This window comes from Camelus ferus, chromosome 1, assembly GCF_009834535.1.
Source record: "Camelus ferus isolate YT-003-E chromosome 1, BCGSAC_Cfer_1.0, whole genome shotgun sequence".
In the NCBI taxonomy this organism is placed as follows: domain Eukaryota; kingdom Metazoa; phylum Chordata; class Mammalia; order Artiodactyla; family Camelidae; genus Camelus; species Camelus ferus.
In genome coordinates this window covers 75426567-75445522 of record NC_045696.1, presented here as the reverse complement: position 1 = coordinate 75445522, position 18956 = coordinate 75426567, and the positions used below count along the sequence as shown (strand labels likewise).

The following is an 18956-nucleotide window of genomic DNA, read 5'->3' as shown; positions in this document are numbered from 1 at the left end:
TTTTACGTGCATTCAGAGAGCAGATGCCGTCAAAAATGTTATCAAGTTACAGATGCACAGAGTACACTTGCTGAATATGTTTGGTAATATAGTTCTGAAATATCACTTCAGTTCCTGCCTTCTGCTGCCCCAAACTTCATTCTCCAGGGAACCATCCAAAAAAGCAATGCTACGAATTACTAAATTCAATCCTCAGATCAGCTCTTTTTGATACAGGAGAATACACTTTTAAACAAATTCAGCATAGGTTCTCTCTTGTTGAAAAAAGTGTGAGCACCAAAGATACTTTATTATCTGAAACCTCATCACAGGGAGAGAACTAAGGTGACAGTTATTGGAACGTGATCCAGAAAGCAAAAACAAAAACAAGAAACACAAGATATATGTGATCCAACAAGAGAAATTTTTATCTCCTCCAAGCCCCCTCTTTTTCCTAGCCATGCGTCCTTTCTTCCTACCTTCTTTTCCCCTCTTTCCCATTCCTCTTACCTCCTCTCTAATCACTCATCTCCATCTTTCTTCTTGTTCAGTAAAAGCTAGCATTTATTCTAGTATTTCTGTTCACAAGAGCCTCTACTCTCCCTTATCAACATCCCTTGCCTTATTATTGCTGCAGTCTTACAACAGCTATTCTGAACACCCCATTTCACAGGAAAGGCTCAAATAGGCTCTCAGCCAAGTTTCAAAATCAGGTGTCCTTATTCCAAAGCCTGTGCCCTCTTCCAACACCATGAAATTCTTTCCTTCCTCCTACATGGATCTCTTCTCCTCTTCTTGCCCTCCCTTCAGCTTCCTTTCCTGGTTTCCTGCTCCTTCTCCACTACCTCAACAAACCATCTTCCACCCCACCCCCACTCCCATCTGAACTGTCTTTTCCAGAAGCCTCCTTCATCATCAGAGAGGTCAGTTGGCCTCTACCCCTCCAGGGACAGAGCCTTCTTAAAGCATCATTAATCATCTCTTCCCCAGCCCCACCCTTACTTCATCAAAAATCTTACCCTATCTCCTGTATTACTAACAGCTGTTCCCTGAATTAATCACTTGTAGGATCAGAGGGAAGTATCCACCTAGGGAGGTTTTCTGATTCTCTCTCTCCCTCTCTTTCTAAATCATATTTAGTGCTGTTAATTGTTTTCAGATTGTCATTTAAACACTTCCGTACATTTGAAAAAAGTATTTGGGATGTAAAATTTATAATTTTACTCACCCATCATTTTTTAAAGAGACTATCATAAATTCATTTCCCCTGAAATAATCCTTCTTCCAGTACAAATTTTTAAATGATATGCTTTCCTATAAAAAATAAAAATAGAATTTTTTTACAAATCCTGAAGAATTACCTCCCAACAATTTCATTTTGAAATTTTTGTGCTCTTACTTCAGTGTTGTCAGTCACTCCAATTACAAACTGTGAAAATGAGGTACTAAAGACAATAATTTTATATTCCCCAGACTCTTTACAACTGTGAAATTTAATTACTCTGCTAAGAAATAATTCCTCTTGCATGATCTTGAGGCTAGTGAAAGGTTTTGGACAAAACACACACACAAAAATTTGTTTTTCTATTTTAAGAACTGAAAATTTGAAAAAGATTTTTTTTTGTCCTACCAACATAGTGGGAACAGAATTACTTTTTGGAATTTAAATTACAATATTTTCTGATTTTGATTTTGCCCCAGGGAAACCACTATAAGGATACTCAACCAGAATGAAATAGTTACAGTTTGTGATACAAGGAGATTTTTCCACTAAATCACATTTTATTCTTCAAAAGAAATTGTGACTAGTCAAGTAACAATTAAAATTCACATACAATCAGGGCATAATCAAACTGACAACCAGAACTTAAAAAAAAAAAAAAAACCAGAGAGACAAAGAGGGAAAAAAGTGTCTTTTTTAAAATCAAACATCTGAGCAATTCAGATATTGAATTCTTGCATATAACAAAAGATGAATGCTATGATCATAATAATATTTCTAGATAATAAATATTACCAGTAATTAAACAATGGTGATTTATAATCATTCCCTTTCAGATTTTGTTTTGTAGTAGTTTCCGTTTGTTTGCTTGCTTGTTAATCATACCTCACTTTCAATTCTATAGACCAGTACATTTCCCTGCATATTCTATCTGCAGCTTTTCCTAAGCCCCTCCCCTGGAGCAGACCACTTGGTTTCCATAGTAACTAGTATATAACTATTGCTCCTGGGATAACAGGAGGGGAGACGGAACAGCAGAAGAAAAGGACTAAAATTGGGTGGTTCGAGCATAACGCATCCTCTGTGTTACTGAGAGCTACCAAGAACTTTCTTCTGCTTCCCTATTTGGAAGAGTGCTTAGAACTTTTCAGAGTAGTGTTTCCAGCCAAGTTATACCCTCGTCTCTGCCCAATGGTAAGAAATTCCTCTTTCACCTTCCAGGATCATGACTGTCCAAAGTGGATCGAGGTAGTACACACATCCCCATGCCTTCCACCTGTCATTCATTCTCTCCATTTGGACAGAAGTGCAGGACGTATGTTTGCTTCAAACTGAACACAAAGCTTTGTAAATCAGTATGAAAAAATAAATGTGCTCATTGATCCATTCAGTCCATTTGATACTTAATTTGAGATTTTATGTAAATGTGTGCTCTGAATCCTACCTCAGTAATGATGAGAATGTTTCCTAGGGATTGATTCTCTTACCTAACTCAAGAGAATGCTTATTTTTGTAACTGGGAAGAGAAGGAGTCCCTTGCTGGGAGTGAGAATTGTTTGGGGAATTCTAGAATGTTTATTCCCAACTTCACTTTCCATGTAACAATAGCTATTTTCAAAAAGCAATTTTCTTTCCTGTAGTTAAAGAGAATTGGGAAATCTGATCCGTTGGCAGGGTAGTGTTTGTCTCAGTCTTGTAAGGAAGTCTGAGCCCTCTCTCCCTTTTTAATATGAGAATTCGAAAGCAGTGGGGAAGTGATGTTGGACCTATCACAGCATTGCTAACAGACAGCCTATTACAGTATTTAATAAAAACAGAAACAGCATGCCTATCATAGGCTAATAAATCCTGCTTCCTGCACGCTTTAAAAACAGTAAGAAGCAGCTTCAACGGAGCTTCGGATAACTAATTTCAAGCATGGCTGTCTAGCGTGCCTGTCACTCCTATTGTCCTTCCAAACTCTTTCAGACATTTTGAGCAGGGAGTATTAAAGCTATGAGTTAGAAAGGGTTGTGACATTAATGGTCCAGAAAGGCTTTAGGCACAAGAGGCAATGATGATTACCGGTGGCTATTTGGAGGACTGCACTGGATCGCTGTCATTAAAAATTAAACGTGGCTTTTGAGGAAGATGTGACAACTACCGGAGGTAGGATTTGCATGTAAAACAAAGGAGTCTGTTGCTGTTTCGTGGTTTTGTTTGCTCTGTGCGGTGTGGGTCGTGGATTGCAGCCAGGTGCAGAGTGAGAAGCAGAAAGGGGAGAGAGGGGAGTGGGAGACAGATCCGCTTAGAGCAAAACACAGTGGATACTATTATGTTTTATGGCAGCAGTGCCTCGAGGACAAACTGTCTCCAGGCTCGTAGCCTGCTGAGTGTGCATTCCACGCTGCTTTTCCCGTGGAGTAGAATGATTAGAGGTCAAGGAGAAAAAACAGTTTGCTTCTTATCTATAGTGCCAGCTGGGCTGTTGGTAGGGTTAAGCAAAGACTTTGTTGGGTGGGAGGCATAAAGGTCCAAGAAAAATAAAGAAGAGGAAGCTGTCCTTAAGACTTGAAACCTGTTAAGCAAATATTTTATTCCCATGGTCAATGTGCTTTCATAGAGTCTAATTTTTAAAGGGGGAAATTGAAAGGTTACAAGGGATTTCCCTGATTAAAAAAAAGTACTCTGGATTTAATCTATTATAAAAGAAAATTAGGGACCTTCATCCATTTTGCATATTGAAAGGCTGATACACACTGTTTGTATGGTTTTGCTAAAGCAGAGCAAGAGTTTTAGACTGAAAAAGGGGCTTTCTGTTCCTGCTCTTGCTTTTAAACAACTGAGGAGGCTGCAGATGGAAATGATGATTCGTTAGAGGTTATGGACGTGACTTTTACCTTTTTCCCCCCCCTTCTTTTTTCTTTTTTTAGTGAACAGCATAAAAACACAATTCTCCTTGAAAGATCAGAGGGGCAGTTGGGTTCCAAAGTCCAGTGGATAATGAGTGGATTTGCAAGGGAACTTATACTGCTTTGTACTTTATTATAGGATCGGTATAGCTCACTCAGAAAAGGAAATGTCAGGAAACCATACACTGAGATTCTTAAAGCAAAAATGCAACGATCAGAAACCAGTCCTTCCCCAACTTGATCTATGGTGCAAGTTTCAGTGTTTGTCATTGCATGTGACCCTTAATGTGAAGTGGCAGAAATGTAGTGAGTGAATTTCTCAGTGCTGTTGTGTTATTTTCATGATGGGATTCGTAAACTCCAAGACGTAAAGATGTTGCTTTAGACTTTGAAAAACTAGTTCTGATGCACTGATTTGGTTATAATGAATGGCAAAGATACATAGAATAATTGTATGTTTATAAACAAATGTAATATTCTTCAAATGTATCTAAAACTTCTATATTAATGCAGTATTAATTAGAAATACAAATGAAAGACAATTATAGTATGTTTTCAGCTAAATACGGGAATCAAAGCTCAGTGGGGCTTTTTCTATTCTATGATGCAGTTGAGTTTGTACATTTGTGAGCTTCTGTGTATATGCTGCCATTCACAAACATACAAAGTTGAAATCATTGCCCTATAGCGTGTGGCATCGATGCTTAAAGTTGTGTGTCTATTTTTCCCAGTAGTGTGATGATTGTTACTGAACCAGCCAAACTCTCTTGGCTAGTCTTTATGACCAAGAGCACATGTCCATGAAACGACTGTACGGAATTTCTGATGCAATTGATGGCTATGACATCGTTTTCAGCTTCTGTGTGGCCAGTGGAATGTGTGACCTTGACCTTGTGAAGTCCCATTCTCTAGCCAGTTGTGCTCACCAGTCAAGAGCTCATATGTAGAAAGAGAAAGCTCATAATACATAAGCAGAAACACACACACGCATTTCATTTACTGTTGTCAGAAGTTTACAACTGAATATTGTTTCTATTTTTTTAATTAATTTCATTCATTTGAAAGGGACTTTCACTGACTCTGATTTTACCAATGTCTTCTGAATCTAGTCATATCAAGCATTTATTGTAGGGGCAATTCATGACATCAAAGTTGTCAATAGGACAAATTATTTTGTTGTGGTCATGCTTGTAACACTTTACTGATAAACTAAAATGCTTTTCACGATTTTCACAGATTTATTGGAAAAATTTCTAAATTATATCTTGTTGGTCTATATGTCAATACTGGACCCACCACAGCATGAAAAATAAAGGAGGAAAGTGCTCATTTTTTTTCTTTGTAAGCTGTGGAAAAAGCCAAAGTAGTTAAGTCAAAACAACCTGCTTTGTGTCACAAATAAATTTCATTACCTGTTTACATAAGTAGATATCAACCAAAGCATTTCCAAATGTTATTTCCTTTTAGTTTCTGCTACATCTACTAATAAAAAACCAACAATTCTCCAATTATTCAGAAGGCAAGTCTGGAATCTACCCTCACATAAAGAATAAGCAAAGCTTTGGTCAGTCTTGTTTTCTCAGTCCCCTTGAGTAGCACAGCCGTATCAGTCACCATGACACAAGTCACCAAGTCCAGGAATCGTCCTTGTTCTCTGCCTCTCATAAATACACCCAGGCATCATTCTACTTTATTGGTAGATTTCGGACAAGACATTTCTCAAACTAACATGAGCTTCCCTTTGATCATCTCTCTCCTTTCATCAAAATATGAAAAATGAATCTTCCAAAAATATCTCTGCTATTATATCAAATAAAAAAGCAGACTACAAAAATATATATACAAAGTAATCCTAATTTTAATAGATACGTCCTATGGAGAAAAAACTGCACCAAAATGTTAGCAGTAGTTATCTCAGTGTGGAATTATTGGTGTATTTCATTCTCTTCATTCATTAGTAGAGTTGCTAAATTTTTTCAAAAAGCATATAATATATTAATAGTCACAAGGAGATTAACATCATCAAAGTTTATCTATGTCTCCTTTTCCAAACACATTGCCACCTTTTCCTATTATCATATGTCATATCACACACTGTGTCTTCACCCCAAATTCCAAAGTAACCTGTGGTCCAAGCAAGACAGAGCAGAGGTCCCCTTTCCTATAAGAGACCCTTCCTTCTTGGGTTTCTTGGTACATCATGAAAAACTCAGCATCATCCTTTCTCAGAGACTGACTCCTACATCTTAAATCAGATTTCCTAGAAAAAGAGATTGTGTGTGTGTGTGTGTGTGTGTGTATAATTCTATATAGATACAGTATTTTTTAATATCCTTTGCTGGCTCCTTTTTATCTCCTAAATCTTTAAATGATGCTCCATGGCTCACTTATAAATATCTTCTTTGTCTATATACTTACTCTATAAATGAGTCTCAAGACCTTAGAAACTACCTATACACAGCCCACAAATTCTAATCCCTACCCTGGACTTTTCTCCTAACTTCCTTACTTATATATTCAATTACCTATATAACATATCCACTTATATGCCTTATAAGCATCTCACACATAACATATTCGAAATCAATTTTCTCAATTTCTACACAAAATGTCCTCCTCCCGTATTTCCCCCTCATGTATATAAATGGAAACTCCATTCTTCTGCTTGCTCAGAAGACAAGTCTTGGAGTCCTCTTTGAATCCTCTCTTCTCTTCACATATCACAGAAAATCCCGTTGTCTCTACCTTCAAACTGTACCTAGAAATCAATTACTTATTATTCCCACAGCTACCTCTCTAGGCAAGTTACCATTAGCTCTAAGACTACTGCAATATTTTCACCATTGAGCCTTTGCTTCTTCCTCCTCTGCTCCCGTACACTGATTCTTCTCTGTACCCAATACCAGTGGTCATTTCAAATTTGAAGTTAAATCATAGTATCTTCTGCTCAAAAGCCTCTAACATCTTCCCACCTGACTACGGACAAAAGCCAGATCCTTACAATGGCCCACAGGCCATGCATGATCAGCAGCTGGGTTCCTCCCCGCCCCCTCCTGCCACCACTCTGTCTTTAGCACTTCACTGCGGCTACACTGACATCCTGGCTCTTCCTCAAACATGCCATGCACTCTCAAACCCCAGAGCTTTTGACTCTTCTGTGCCCAATGCCTGGAAAATTCTTCTCCTCCACGGCCACATGATTCAGGTTCTCACTTTCCTCAGGTCTCTGCCAAATGTCACTTTATCAGAGAAGACTTCACTGAAAACTTCCTTTCAAATTACACCCCTTTGCACACTTCCTACCCTCAGTCCCTGCTTTCTTTTTCTCTATAGCATAGCAAATTAGCCCTCAACATATTGTATGTTGAGTTTTTATTGTCTGTCTCTCTCCTACTAGAATGTAAACTCTATGACAGCAAGGATTTTGTTTTGTTCCTGATATATTTGCAGCACCAATCATTAAATGAATAAATAAATTGTTGAATGTAGGAATTGAATGTTTTCCCCCATCAAAATCCATTAGTAGCATTAGGCTCCAAGCAGGAGTTTTTCAACCTCAGGGTCTAAGCTTTGTGACATAACATTCTGTTGCTTTTTCCAAAAAGAAAGATACTGAACACCTTGAAGAAAGTCAAGGAGATTTATCAAGAAGATTTTCTTTCTCTTCCCTATACGGGAAAGAACTAAAAATCACATCACTGACCCCAATCTATGTCAAAGCAAATAAAAATTCAATTTACCTCAATTTGATCTTATCCAAAAGATGACTTCTATTTCAAAAAGGCATTTTCACAGATCTATATGAATGACTATATATAGTCTGTATAAATAACTACAGACAGACATGACCTGTGTTTTCTCTACTCTTTCTTGGTGATGGGAGAAGGGATGGCAAAGCTAGGTTGAAAGGTACAGCTGGGGTCAGTATACTTCTCTGAGCAACAAGCCCCAGTAGCAATAGGAATCCATCAATAATAATCAGCAATTGTACTATTCACTTACATTCATTTCTTTCTTTCTAAATCAATAGGATAAGTTTCATGGTCTGGTTAACGGTGACCTTTCTATCATTCATAAGGTACATGTTTTCAAATAATTACATTATGATAAAATAATATTATTTTCCAAACTGTGTCCAAATAATAATGCCTAATATTTCTATAATGCTTTATAGCCTACAGAAGTAGTGATTTGAAAAGGACACAGCATCTGAGACAAGCACGGGTTTTACAAAGAGACAGACGTGGTCTGAATCTCACCTTCTCCTCTTCATCACTATGTGACCATGGGCAAGTTTTAAAAATCTTACCAAGACTCAGTTTCCTCACTGGTCATTGGTGATAATAATACCTATCTCTTTGGGTTGCAGATTAAACATGATCATGTATGCCAGTGCCCTATTAGAGTACTTGGCACAGAGGAGATGCTTAAAAAGTTAGAGTGTTCTCATTGTCATTTCATCTTTACAGTATGTCAGAGTAGGAAATATACTTTCCATTAAACAAGTAAGAAAACCAAGGTGCAGAGGATGTAATCCTTAAAACTGCTCAAGATCAAAGAACTAGTAAGCTATTGAAATTTACTTTCCCTTCAGCCATAGAGACTCCTGATAAATAGAATGTCAGCTTAACCATCTTTAATGTATTTAGTGACTAAAGGCTGCGAATGATTAGGGAAATTTTTTAAAAGGGAGGATCTGAAGAAGAAATTTCTCTTTCTTCTGTGAACAACGTGGGTGCCTTATATATTCCTTCCCTAAACAAAGAGTAGACTCAAATTCCAGTGAAACAACTTAAATGAACGCAAGTCTCAATCTTTAAACGTGCAGTATAAAGAAGCACTGGAACACCAGCTTCACAGCCTTGAAGACCTTGATTTGGATCCCACTTCTGCTTGTTCCTGTTGCTTAAACCTTTCTGAGCCTCCCTTTCCTCAGCAAAAATGTAGATAGTAATAGTACACCATGGGGCTGTGAGGATTAAGCGAGATAATCTATGCAAGGCTGTTAACACTGTCCTTGGCACAAATTAAGTGCATAATACATATTACCTATCAGCACTTTATTATTATCTAAAATGAAACTTGAAACATTATACATATTATGACACAGTTTGGGTTTAAAGTGTCTTCTTTGGTTCTAACTTCTTGGTATGGCATGTCTCTAAGCTCACTCAATAGAAATCATGTAAGAGTCATGTAAGCATCACATTATGTAAGAGTCTGAGGTGTTTGAGCGTTTGGCCAGCACCAGACACAGAATTTCCTGAAATCTGTGATGTTTGCTTGCTTCTTACTAGGCCCCAAAATGAAAGATGCAACTTTGGAAAAATCAAGAAAATGTCTGCTTGTGTGAGATACAAACCCAATTTTACAGATTCATGTTAAAAAGGACTTTAACCAAGTGCTTTCTCTCAGCCTTATCAGGCTCCCATTTCAAGATTTCCTGTCTTCACTCTGTTTATGGCTGTATGGGCTGAATTACTGGTAAACTGACCAGATGAGTGCATCTTACAGCATGACTCTAGTGCAGGACATGCATGAAACTGGCAACTAACATCATCAATTATTCCAGATTTACATTACTAATTTCTTAATGCAAAAGCATTTAATTTCATATAATTGATGAATAAAAATCAACACATGCAATTCAACTATTGGGAAAGTCTCAAATACTAATTTACAACATAGGCCAAACTTTTCTTTAATCAATTCTGAACTTCATCCTGCACCAAACAACTTGTCAAATTTCAGATTCTTGAAGGTTGGTTTGTGCCACTAACTATTGGATTTGCATGAGTGTTTCCTTTAATATTTTGTCATTTCTCAAATCTACCTCTTTAAGTGCAACTGGTCCCAACAGTAGTATCTCTCCCCAAAAATGTGGATATGCCATTGTCATTAAAACGTCACAGATTTTCAAGCTTTGATTGTTTTTTAAAAATCTTCAGAAGATATTACTCCTTTTTGCTCCAAGAATACTTTGTGCATAATTCTACCATGGCCCTTGGCACCCTGTACTATAATCTTTGGTTCATTTATCAGTTCCCCTTCTCCCCAGGGAAAGCCCCTGGAGGTGAAGGACTGGGTCACAGTCATAGCAGTGTTTCCAGTGCCTAGCACTGGAGTTCTTGGTGATGGTTAATGCTCAATAGGTATTTCTTGAATGAATGAATCAGTGATGTATATACCAGATGTCTTAGTGACCACTTTGACCTAAGGAGGGTAAATGACCAAGGGGACAAATCAGTCATGCACTTCAGAAATAGACTGCTATATGGAACTCTTTTGTAATAATGAAGCCCTGACCTGCATGTGCTTACTCACCTCTCATTCACCTGTTGTCTCACCTCTTCTCTTTATATTCCTTGGGCCATATAATCAGATGATTTAGTGACTGCTTCCCCATCCCTTCCTCTCTACTGTCTGCCCACAGTCGCTACCCCATCTTTCTAAAGAGTATGGTGGAGTGTGCCATTTGAAGCCAACTTCGAGTCTGACAGCCTCAGACAGCAAATTCCAAACTCCCGCTTCATCAAAGCCAGGGTGACAGATGAGCCCCAGTGAGAATTTCAGCTCAGGGGGAGGGGAGGGAATAAATCAGCTGTCAAAATGTCAAGCCTGCTGACTTCTTAGGAGAGAAAGAGAAGATGCTTATATTACTAGACAAGAGGCCTTTGGTTTACATTTGCCAGCATTTGTACGAAATAGGGAAAAATGTCAGATGAATCTCACATGCAGGTTCCTTGTCACCTTGGTGTTTTCCTGAGTGTGAAATTAAAACTCTGGAATACTCTGGACATGGGAGCTCATTTTCAGTTTTCAATATGTCTATTTAATGAGTTAAAAAAAATAGGTAGGCAAGTAGTAAAATACAATTTTAGCTTAGATAATTAGGTTGCATACTCCTTGAGAGCAGACACTATGTCTTTATAATTCCCACGTGAATAGTACTGTACTAAATATATATGGTTTTTTAAATAACTTTTTGACTGGTATACATTCCCCTATTCACAGAGGTAAAGCCATATTACAGAAGTCAGGTAAACGTCTTATTATTTATTGGTTGCTTGACTGGAGATTTAGGGTTCCAGAAACCACACAAATCTTAATTCCACTGAATCCCCTTTGTGTATTTGGTTTAGACAGCGCTCCTGGGGAGGAGGAAGGAAAGAAGGGCTTGGGAGTCCTGATATTGCCTGTTTATTCACAGAGTCATATTACTCACAGGCATTTGTGATTGGAAATGATTTACAAAACCAATCCATGTAGGCTTCCACCAAAGGAGGATTCAGTCTGGAACTTTGTCAAAATAAATGTAAGCACCATACTACGTGTGCCTGCAATAAAGCCGTTACAACCCTATGTGTGTCTAGGGAACTCCACTGTATTTTGTGACATAGTTGAAGTATCTTCAAAATAATGAGTTTGGTTTGTCAGACTGTTTAAGTCTTTTTATTATTATTTTTAAATTTTTTACTGGAAAGCTGGCAAAGGTCATGTGCTTGACTCACTAACTCTCATCCGAAAAAGTGAAACATCTTTCAAACTGAAACTCTTAGAAAGTTAAAAAAAAAAATAGGCAGCAATTCACAGGCAAATCTAGAGTCTTTCTTGCTCTGCATCAGATGCAGAGGGTCATTCTGGCCATGCTGCATAGGGCACTTTATGCGAAGGAGAAAGAAGCAGTTGGTAAATCTTGCCCATGACATAATTCTTGAATGTCTTGAGTTTGGTTGTGTATAGCATCTAAAAATTTCTGACCATAGGGAAAACTTGTAGCTCCATCAAATTGAACTATAATTTCCTCAAAGGGATTATATGTCTGTGGTAAATCTGGGTCCATTGACTGTCTCTGGATATTTTTAAAAATTTCCTAGTTTATTCCAAGTGAAAAAAATTGGGGGAAAAACAAACAAGCTGACATCCAGAAAAAAGTAATACCCAACTTTAGAGGCAAAATTGCAACAGGTTTGGTCCAGTTTCTTCCTCTCTGTGAGGATGATCAATGACTGGTTCAACTTTGCTTCCTAGTGGTTTTATTTGATCCTGTGTGGTGCTTGGGAACAGCCAGGCAGGGTTCTCTGTGTAGACAACTCAAGGTAACTATTTGCTTTAAAAACATAAAAATAGAACAGCACAGGACTCAATTCTCTGTTGGAATGAATCAAAAGAAAAGAGAGAGGGAAACAAAATTCATATCAAAAGGAAAAGGAAGGCCTAGATAATATGTTGCCAAATTTGAGAAAATCTTTTTGGTTATATAAAAGACAACAATAGCCCTGATATGGAGAAAAGTGGCTAGAGAATGTCTATTACAACCTGCTTCTCAGTATTCCAGGTCTATTTCCTCATTGACAAGTGGATTTAGTGTCTGCTGAACTGAAACTGAAAAAAAAAAAATAGTGTAAAGAAAACAGAAGATGAGCTCTGAGTTATATCTATATGAAAAGTTGCCGTGTGTGTAATTTTGATTTCAGATGGTGTCTAGTTTGTTTACTAGAAGATTCTTCCCCTTGGCCTATGAATGTGTTCGGGCATCCAAATCATTATTTTTTTTAAATCCATTCTCCAACCTCCCGCTCTCTAACTAATCAGTCCTTATTTCATATCTGCATTCATCCAATTCAACAAGTAATTTTTGAACATCCACTGGGGACTAGGCACTGTGATGGGTACTGGAGTTACAATGCTGAGCCAAATCAGAAACGATCCCCTCCTGCTGTAACCATGGGGGTGACAGCCCTGAATGAGAAAGACATTCATAGAGTCACACATCTCTGAGATGACTGAGCTGTTTAATGAAGAAGCACATGGGCAAAGACTACAGCATGGCCCTGCACTCACTCAGCATTTACCAAGGACTCAGTGTGTGTGTTTGTTTGTGTTTGTGTTTGTGTGAGAGAGAAAGAGAGAGAGAGGGAGGGAGGGAGGAAGAGAGAAAATTTCCTGCCCTCATGGAGCTTACATTCTTGTGAAAATTAGTACTTTCAAAAAAATTGGTAAACAAGGTAAGAAGGAAGCCTGTTAGAGTAGATGGGGACTGTGTGGCTAGATGGCAGGAAGATTAAAGATAAGGCTAGAGAGGCAGAAAGAGACTGGCTAATTAGGACCTTACTGGTCATGCTAAGGCATCCAAGGTATTAAGTAGGGGGCAGGCTAGATATTTGTGCTTTGCAAAGGTATATCTATCACAATGTGACGATCAAAAGGGAGCCAAGCAAGAGTGGGCAGAGAGAGAAGCCAGTTGAAAGGCTATAGTAATAATCCAGATGATGGTAGCCTGGACCAGGTGGCAGCAAGGTGGCAGAAAAACAGAAGGAGAGGTGCATAGGCAGGTATATCAGAGAGTGGGTGATGGGCTAATTTTGAGAGGATATGGGTGAAGGACCACATCAGATTTCTGCCTTGAGTAACTGGATAGATGGTGAGGTTATGGAACACCGGAGCATGACTAGAGTTTCCTTTCATCAAAAAAACATTTTGAAATTGTAGTCTATATGTAACGGTCTCCACTTCCTTGCTCCCCATTTATTTTTAAGGTACCGGTGCATTATTTCTAGACACACTGCTTTTCTGCGACTGCCCTCTTCATCCTTTCCAGGATTCCTTTATCATCCAATTTGTTGGCCCTTTCACAGCCTTCAGGACCCTTGATCACTACAGTACGGCCTCACTCTCTGTCTATATTTTTCCCTTTGAAATCCTTTCTTCCCTTGATTTTAATTATGTTTTAACTTCCAGGGTCCCCTCCCAACTTACAGTTCTATCTCATCTTTCCTCATTGATTGGTTCTCTTTTTTCCTTTTCTAACTTTTTTATGCTTTTTTCAATAATTGAAAATATTACCTGTCTAGCCATACATCCTACTATCTCTCCAGCTGCAATCTTGCTCCCCACCCTACATCTTACATTGCCTGCTACCTGGTAGACATTTCCCTGTGGTTACCATTTTACACTTCAAAATTCACTTGGCAAAACTAAACTCGTGTTAAGATCTAATAAAGCCACTCTGCCTCATGCTTCTATTCATTGTGCCACTGATTGCCCAGGATTTAACATCAACAATTCTTTCAATCCTCCTCCAGCTATAAACCTAATTGCACTGAGTCCTATTGATTCTTCCTTCAAAATATCTTTTTCATCTGTGCCTTTTATTCCTCCCTATGCAAATAAGGCACCTTTATTCTCACACTTTGGTTAATATGATTGTTTGTTAACCAAGCTCCTTGCCCCAAGTCTGATGTTTTTCAAAGTGCTGTCCTTAAATCACCTGCACAAGAATTACCTGGGGAGCTTTTTAAAATATCAAGTTGTATGGCCTGCATTTAATAAGAATTTTGGGGGGTAAAGCCTGAAAATTTAACAAACATCCCAGGTAGATCTGTCATACATAAACTCTGAGAAGAAATGCTGAGATCTCTTCCTGCCTATTTTCTTCTACACAGATCTTCTTAATGGATAGTTGCAAAGCAAAACCTTGATCTTGGAACTTCCCTAATCACAGTCCTTCAGCGACTCTTGCTTAACCAAGCAAATAAAGTCTCCTCCCAGGCCTGAACAGCAGATCCTCCAATATCTGGTGTCCAGATAAATTTGCAGCCTAATCTTTACTACAGCTCCCTTCTCTCACCCTGTGATACAACTGAACCATACTGCTTCCCACCCCTCAGACATAACTACCACATCCTCATGCCTGTGTCCCTTGGCCTAATGCATTTCAGACATCCAGGAAAGGCCTCTCTCCCCCTTCACTTTCACCAGTCAAACTCCTATCCACCCTCCAGTGGCCCCTCCTGGGTATAACCTTCTCTCATCCCTTTCCCCTTTCTCCTTTGCCCTTTCCAATCCGTGCCCTCCAGGATAAAATAGAAGGGACAGCTCTGGTCTTTGAACTCTTTGAGCAGGTTTTACCATTTGCCACTTCCTTATCACATAATTATACACATACATCTTTTTTCTTTTTTTTTCTTCTATTTACAAGTTTTATGAAGAGAGGAACTGTATTTTATGAAAAGGAAGATTTATGGAATAAAATAAAAGTGGACGAGTTTGGATTCCATCAAGTGCGTGTCCTTGGGCAAATCATTTAACTTCTCTGAGCTTTGCCTCTATTAGTTAAGTGGGATAGTGTCACTTATGTTATAGGATTTTGTTCCATGTAAGTCGAGGTCTCTTGCAAAACACTGAGCCATATGAGGTTTCCTGTATTCAATTATTTTCACCTACAGAAAAAATGGCAATTTTATTAGACCCAGTTGTCCTCTATATTTTAGTATACTTTTCTTTAAAATATTGTTGTGTCCCATATTTATGCTTTGCATCCACTTTATACATCAGCCCCTTGCTCATTGGGAAAAGTATATATATATACACATAAAAACAATGTTATCACTATTGGCCTGAAGAGATAGAGAGGAAAGCACTGCACCAGCACCAAGGAGGCAAACTATTAATCTACCTCAGTGCTTGCCCTTGCCTGTTCCATTTTCAAAGCAGGTGAGCAAACAGCAATTTTAACAATAAGCTAAAGCAAGCTCTTTTCTAATGAGAGAGTTCTGTTAAACAAAGGTCAGCAGGGAAAGGAACAACATTCATTGTCTCTTGTTTATGGTCCATCTGGGCATCACGGAAACTTGCTCAAATTTCTCTCCTGAGCATTATGTTACCTAGAGTTTATCTAAATCACATTACACTCACCCTGGCTGGGATTCTTTGTCATTAATCAGAGCAGCAATGATGTTTTCAAATGCAACTTCTAAGATAAGTACGCACATTTTGTCCCTTCATCTATATTTCTCTACCCCTGCAGTATTTATGAAAAAGCCTTTCAACCAATTAACCCAAAGGAAACTCTTACTCTGAGAAGGTCAGTGTTATGTTGGTTATAAAGGTAAATGATCTAGTAAGGAGTTGATGTTTTTATGTTTTACTTAGTGTTAACTCTAGACTTTTCAGTCCAAGGAAACCTTCTTTGTTTAATGCTCCGTTTGTAAAAATAATAATAATAATTTGTCCCAACAAGTCATTCTGTTAAAGGAGTTCCTCAAGGAGATTACAATTTACTCAGAAATCATATTGAGTTGCAGGAGTTAGGAATAAGACAAATGCCATAATAAAGGTACATAGGGCTTTGAGTATTTTAATAGACAGAGAAAGATTACAAATAGAAGCTAAGGGCAAAGCTCCAAGAAGAAACAGTATTAATAGGGTTCCAATCGCTCGCTCTCTCTCTGTCAATTATGACATTAAGCAAGTTAATTAACATCTATCTGCTTCAGTTTCTTCCTCCATAAAATGGGGCCATAATACCTGCCACCTAGAGGTTTTGTGTAAGTTACATGAAATCGTGGTGCAAAAGGGCTAGCACAGTGCGGCAGGCAGTAGCCTCTCAAGAAGTGGCACCTGTTGTTTTTGTTATTAATGTGACAATAAGCAATCATGTCAAATATTACAGAGTTCAAAGAGAAAGGGTTTTGGAGTCTGTGGTTTGGGAGTTTACTTATTCAATAGTGAAATGCAAGATCATTTGCCAAAACAAAGTAAAGCACCAAAATCAGTTTCAATGGTGTTAAAGGACTGAGAAGATGGTGAGGAAGCAAACCATTCTTTAACAAAAATTTTCCCCAAAAAGGAAAGCAAGAGTAAGGGCAGCTGCAAAGAGACAATAAGGAAGCAGGAGTAGTTTAGATATTCTTTCTTTTGACAGGCTGGCCATGGGGCCTCTTGGTAGTTGGTGAACTAGCACCTTACCTTATTTTGCAGGTTGCACACTGAATTCACACTGAATTCATCTCCCATTAGTCCTATAATTCTGTGTGGTGGGCATTATCACCCCTATTTTAAGACAGGGACACTGACGTTCAAAGGCATTGAAGGTCCTGCCCCAAGTCCCACAGCAAGTAATGGCAGAGCCAGCCTTTCTAGCCGACTCTAGTCGGTTCCTCTGACTCTAAACCCAGGGCCACACTGCCTAACTACGAACCCATCACCTGTGCCTCTGAAGCCTGCTTCACCAAGACACGGACATTTCCAGAGAGGATTTGGAGACAACAACCGTGGAGAAAAAGCTGTTCTTGATATGGTCACTGCTAACAAGACCTTAAAAATGTCCACAATGATACACATTTACTGAGCACTCTGTGGACAGCAGGCACTTTACACAACATCAGCTGAAGCTTGTAAGCCTGCAGTAAGTTCAAGGCGTTGTGCTAAGCATTTGATATGCATTCTCTCATTGATAGCTCAGAACAGCTCCAGGAATTGAGTGCTCGTATTGTTTCTATTTTACACTTGAAAAGACTGAGGCTCAGAAGGAACAGTGGACTTGTCCAAGGTAATACACCTTGTAGGCAGCAAAGTTGGGGTTCAAGACGAACCAGCCTGACTCCCAAATTTTCAAGCATTGCATTTGACACCTGCTGGCCATTTGACATATTTTCTGCCCAGATGCCAATGTGCACAGGCTCCCAGTGTGCAAGCCTGGGCTGTGAGATCCCAAAAAGGTCATGCCCAGAGCTCAAGGAAACAGCGGGAAGCACATGACTCATGCACAAAGGTCTTGCTGGCCACTGACCCAGGCAATCTGCTTTCCCATGGATTAACATCTATCTCTGCTCTCTCCTTACCCGCTAAGTAAACCCCTAATGCATGGTGCTGGCCCTCAGCCAGATGCTGACCAAGGTTTACAGATGTGATTCTAAATGGTAACTATGGAAGAATGATTCCACAGCACTCCCACCACAAGCTTCCACACTGAGAAGCAGGAAAGGAGAAAGCAGAAGTTAAGCAGAGGAGCGAAATGTCTGGTAAGAGATTTCACATTTTTTTCTTAACATATCATCAAATTGTTTTTCTATTTTTTCCTTAGTCTTATCTTTTGAATAACAAAACCAAAAAACCATTCTATTCTTCTGCCACCAATCTCTCAGATAATTCAGGCTGACAACCCATTTCAGATGAAATACAAATTATGTCTCAGTTCTCTTTACCTAATACTTTCCGTAACCCAATATATATCAGTGGCATTATAAGCTTTATTTCCTTCCCATCCCATTTTCTAGAAATCGACCTTGACCTCATCAGTGTTGTACATGAGCTGCTTTCCTATAAAGTTACCTTTCCTCTGTCTAAGTAGAATTTGGATCACAGGTCCTTCCATTTCTGTAGTTATTGTTGCTGTTTTTGTGACTATTTTAACTCAAGCAAATATAATAATTATCCTTGCTTTTCTTTAAATTATAGAAATTCAAACACTCTATTACCCTGAAATTATTATAATTTGTATTCAAAAGCAATGACCTAATAAGTTACACATTTTAAGCCTCAGTACTCGGCTAGATTTGTGAATAAATACCATAGTCAATTCTGACAGCACCCTTAATGGTGTTAAGATTTTTTTTCTTCTTTGCTAGGTAGAGCAGCTTGATGTTATCCATATTTCAAAGGTATAATAAAAGCTAAGTATTTCTTACTGGTAGTTCTTCAATAAAGATAAGCAGGAAAAAAAAAACTACCCTATGCCAAAATGTTATCTTGTCTGGATTTTTATCACTGCTTGTCAACAAACTTCCTCAAAATGATATTGAATTAATTCATATTCACAAAAGCAAATCAATTTTAATAAAACATTAAAATGCAATTCAAACTGAAACTTCACCTGAAACTTGAACTTCTAAATTGCTGTTCATCTAAAGTCAGTTATGATTTATGACAGATACATAAAATGTGAGGAGGAAAACAGATTTTCTTTATTATCCTACCTAAGTGCCATCTGGCACCATGCTAGAAAAAATAGAAAACAAACAAACAAAAATCTGATTTGGGGCTAGTCTTGGTCTGGATGTGTTTACAAGATTAGATTGAAA

General features: G+C 38.4%; 1 protein-coding gene and 1 long non-coding RNA gene across 6 annotated transcripts in view; one reads left to right on the top strand and one right to left on the bottom strand.

Moving 5' to 3' along the window:
- LOC116664969 overlaps window positions 1-18956 on the bottom strand; it is a 111434-nt gene that overhangs the window by 37998 nt on the left and 54480 nt on the right. The window lies entirely within an intron of this gene.
- The window catches only part of KCNMB2 (potassium calcium-activated channel subfamily M regulatory beta subunit 2), a 229831-nt gene continuing 213950 nt past the window's right edge, over window positions 3076-18956 (top strand). For 3 of the 5 annotated variants that reach the window (XM_032483971.1, XM_014558414.2, XM_032483957.1), the window contains exon 1: window positions 17555-17897. The gene's annotated coding sequence lies outside the window, so the exon portion shown is untranslated. Of the gene's footprint in view, window positions 3350-17554; window positions 17898-18956 lie in introns of those variants that run through there. The other 2 variants (XM_006183778.2, XM_032483962.1) reach the window with 1 other exon arrangement.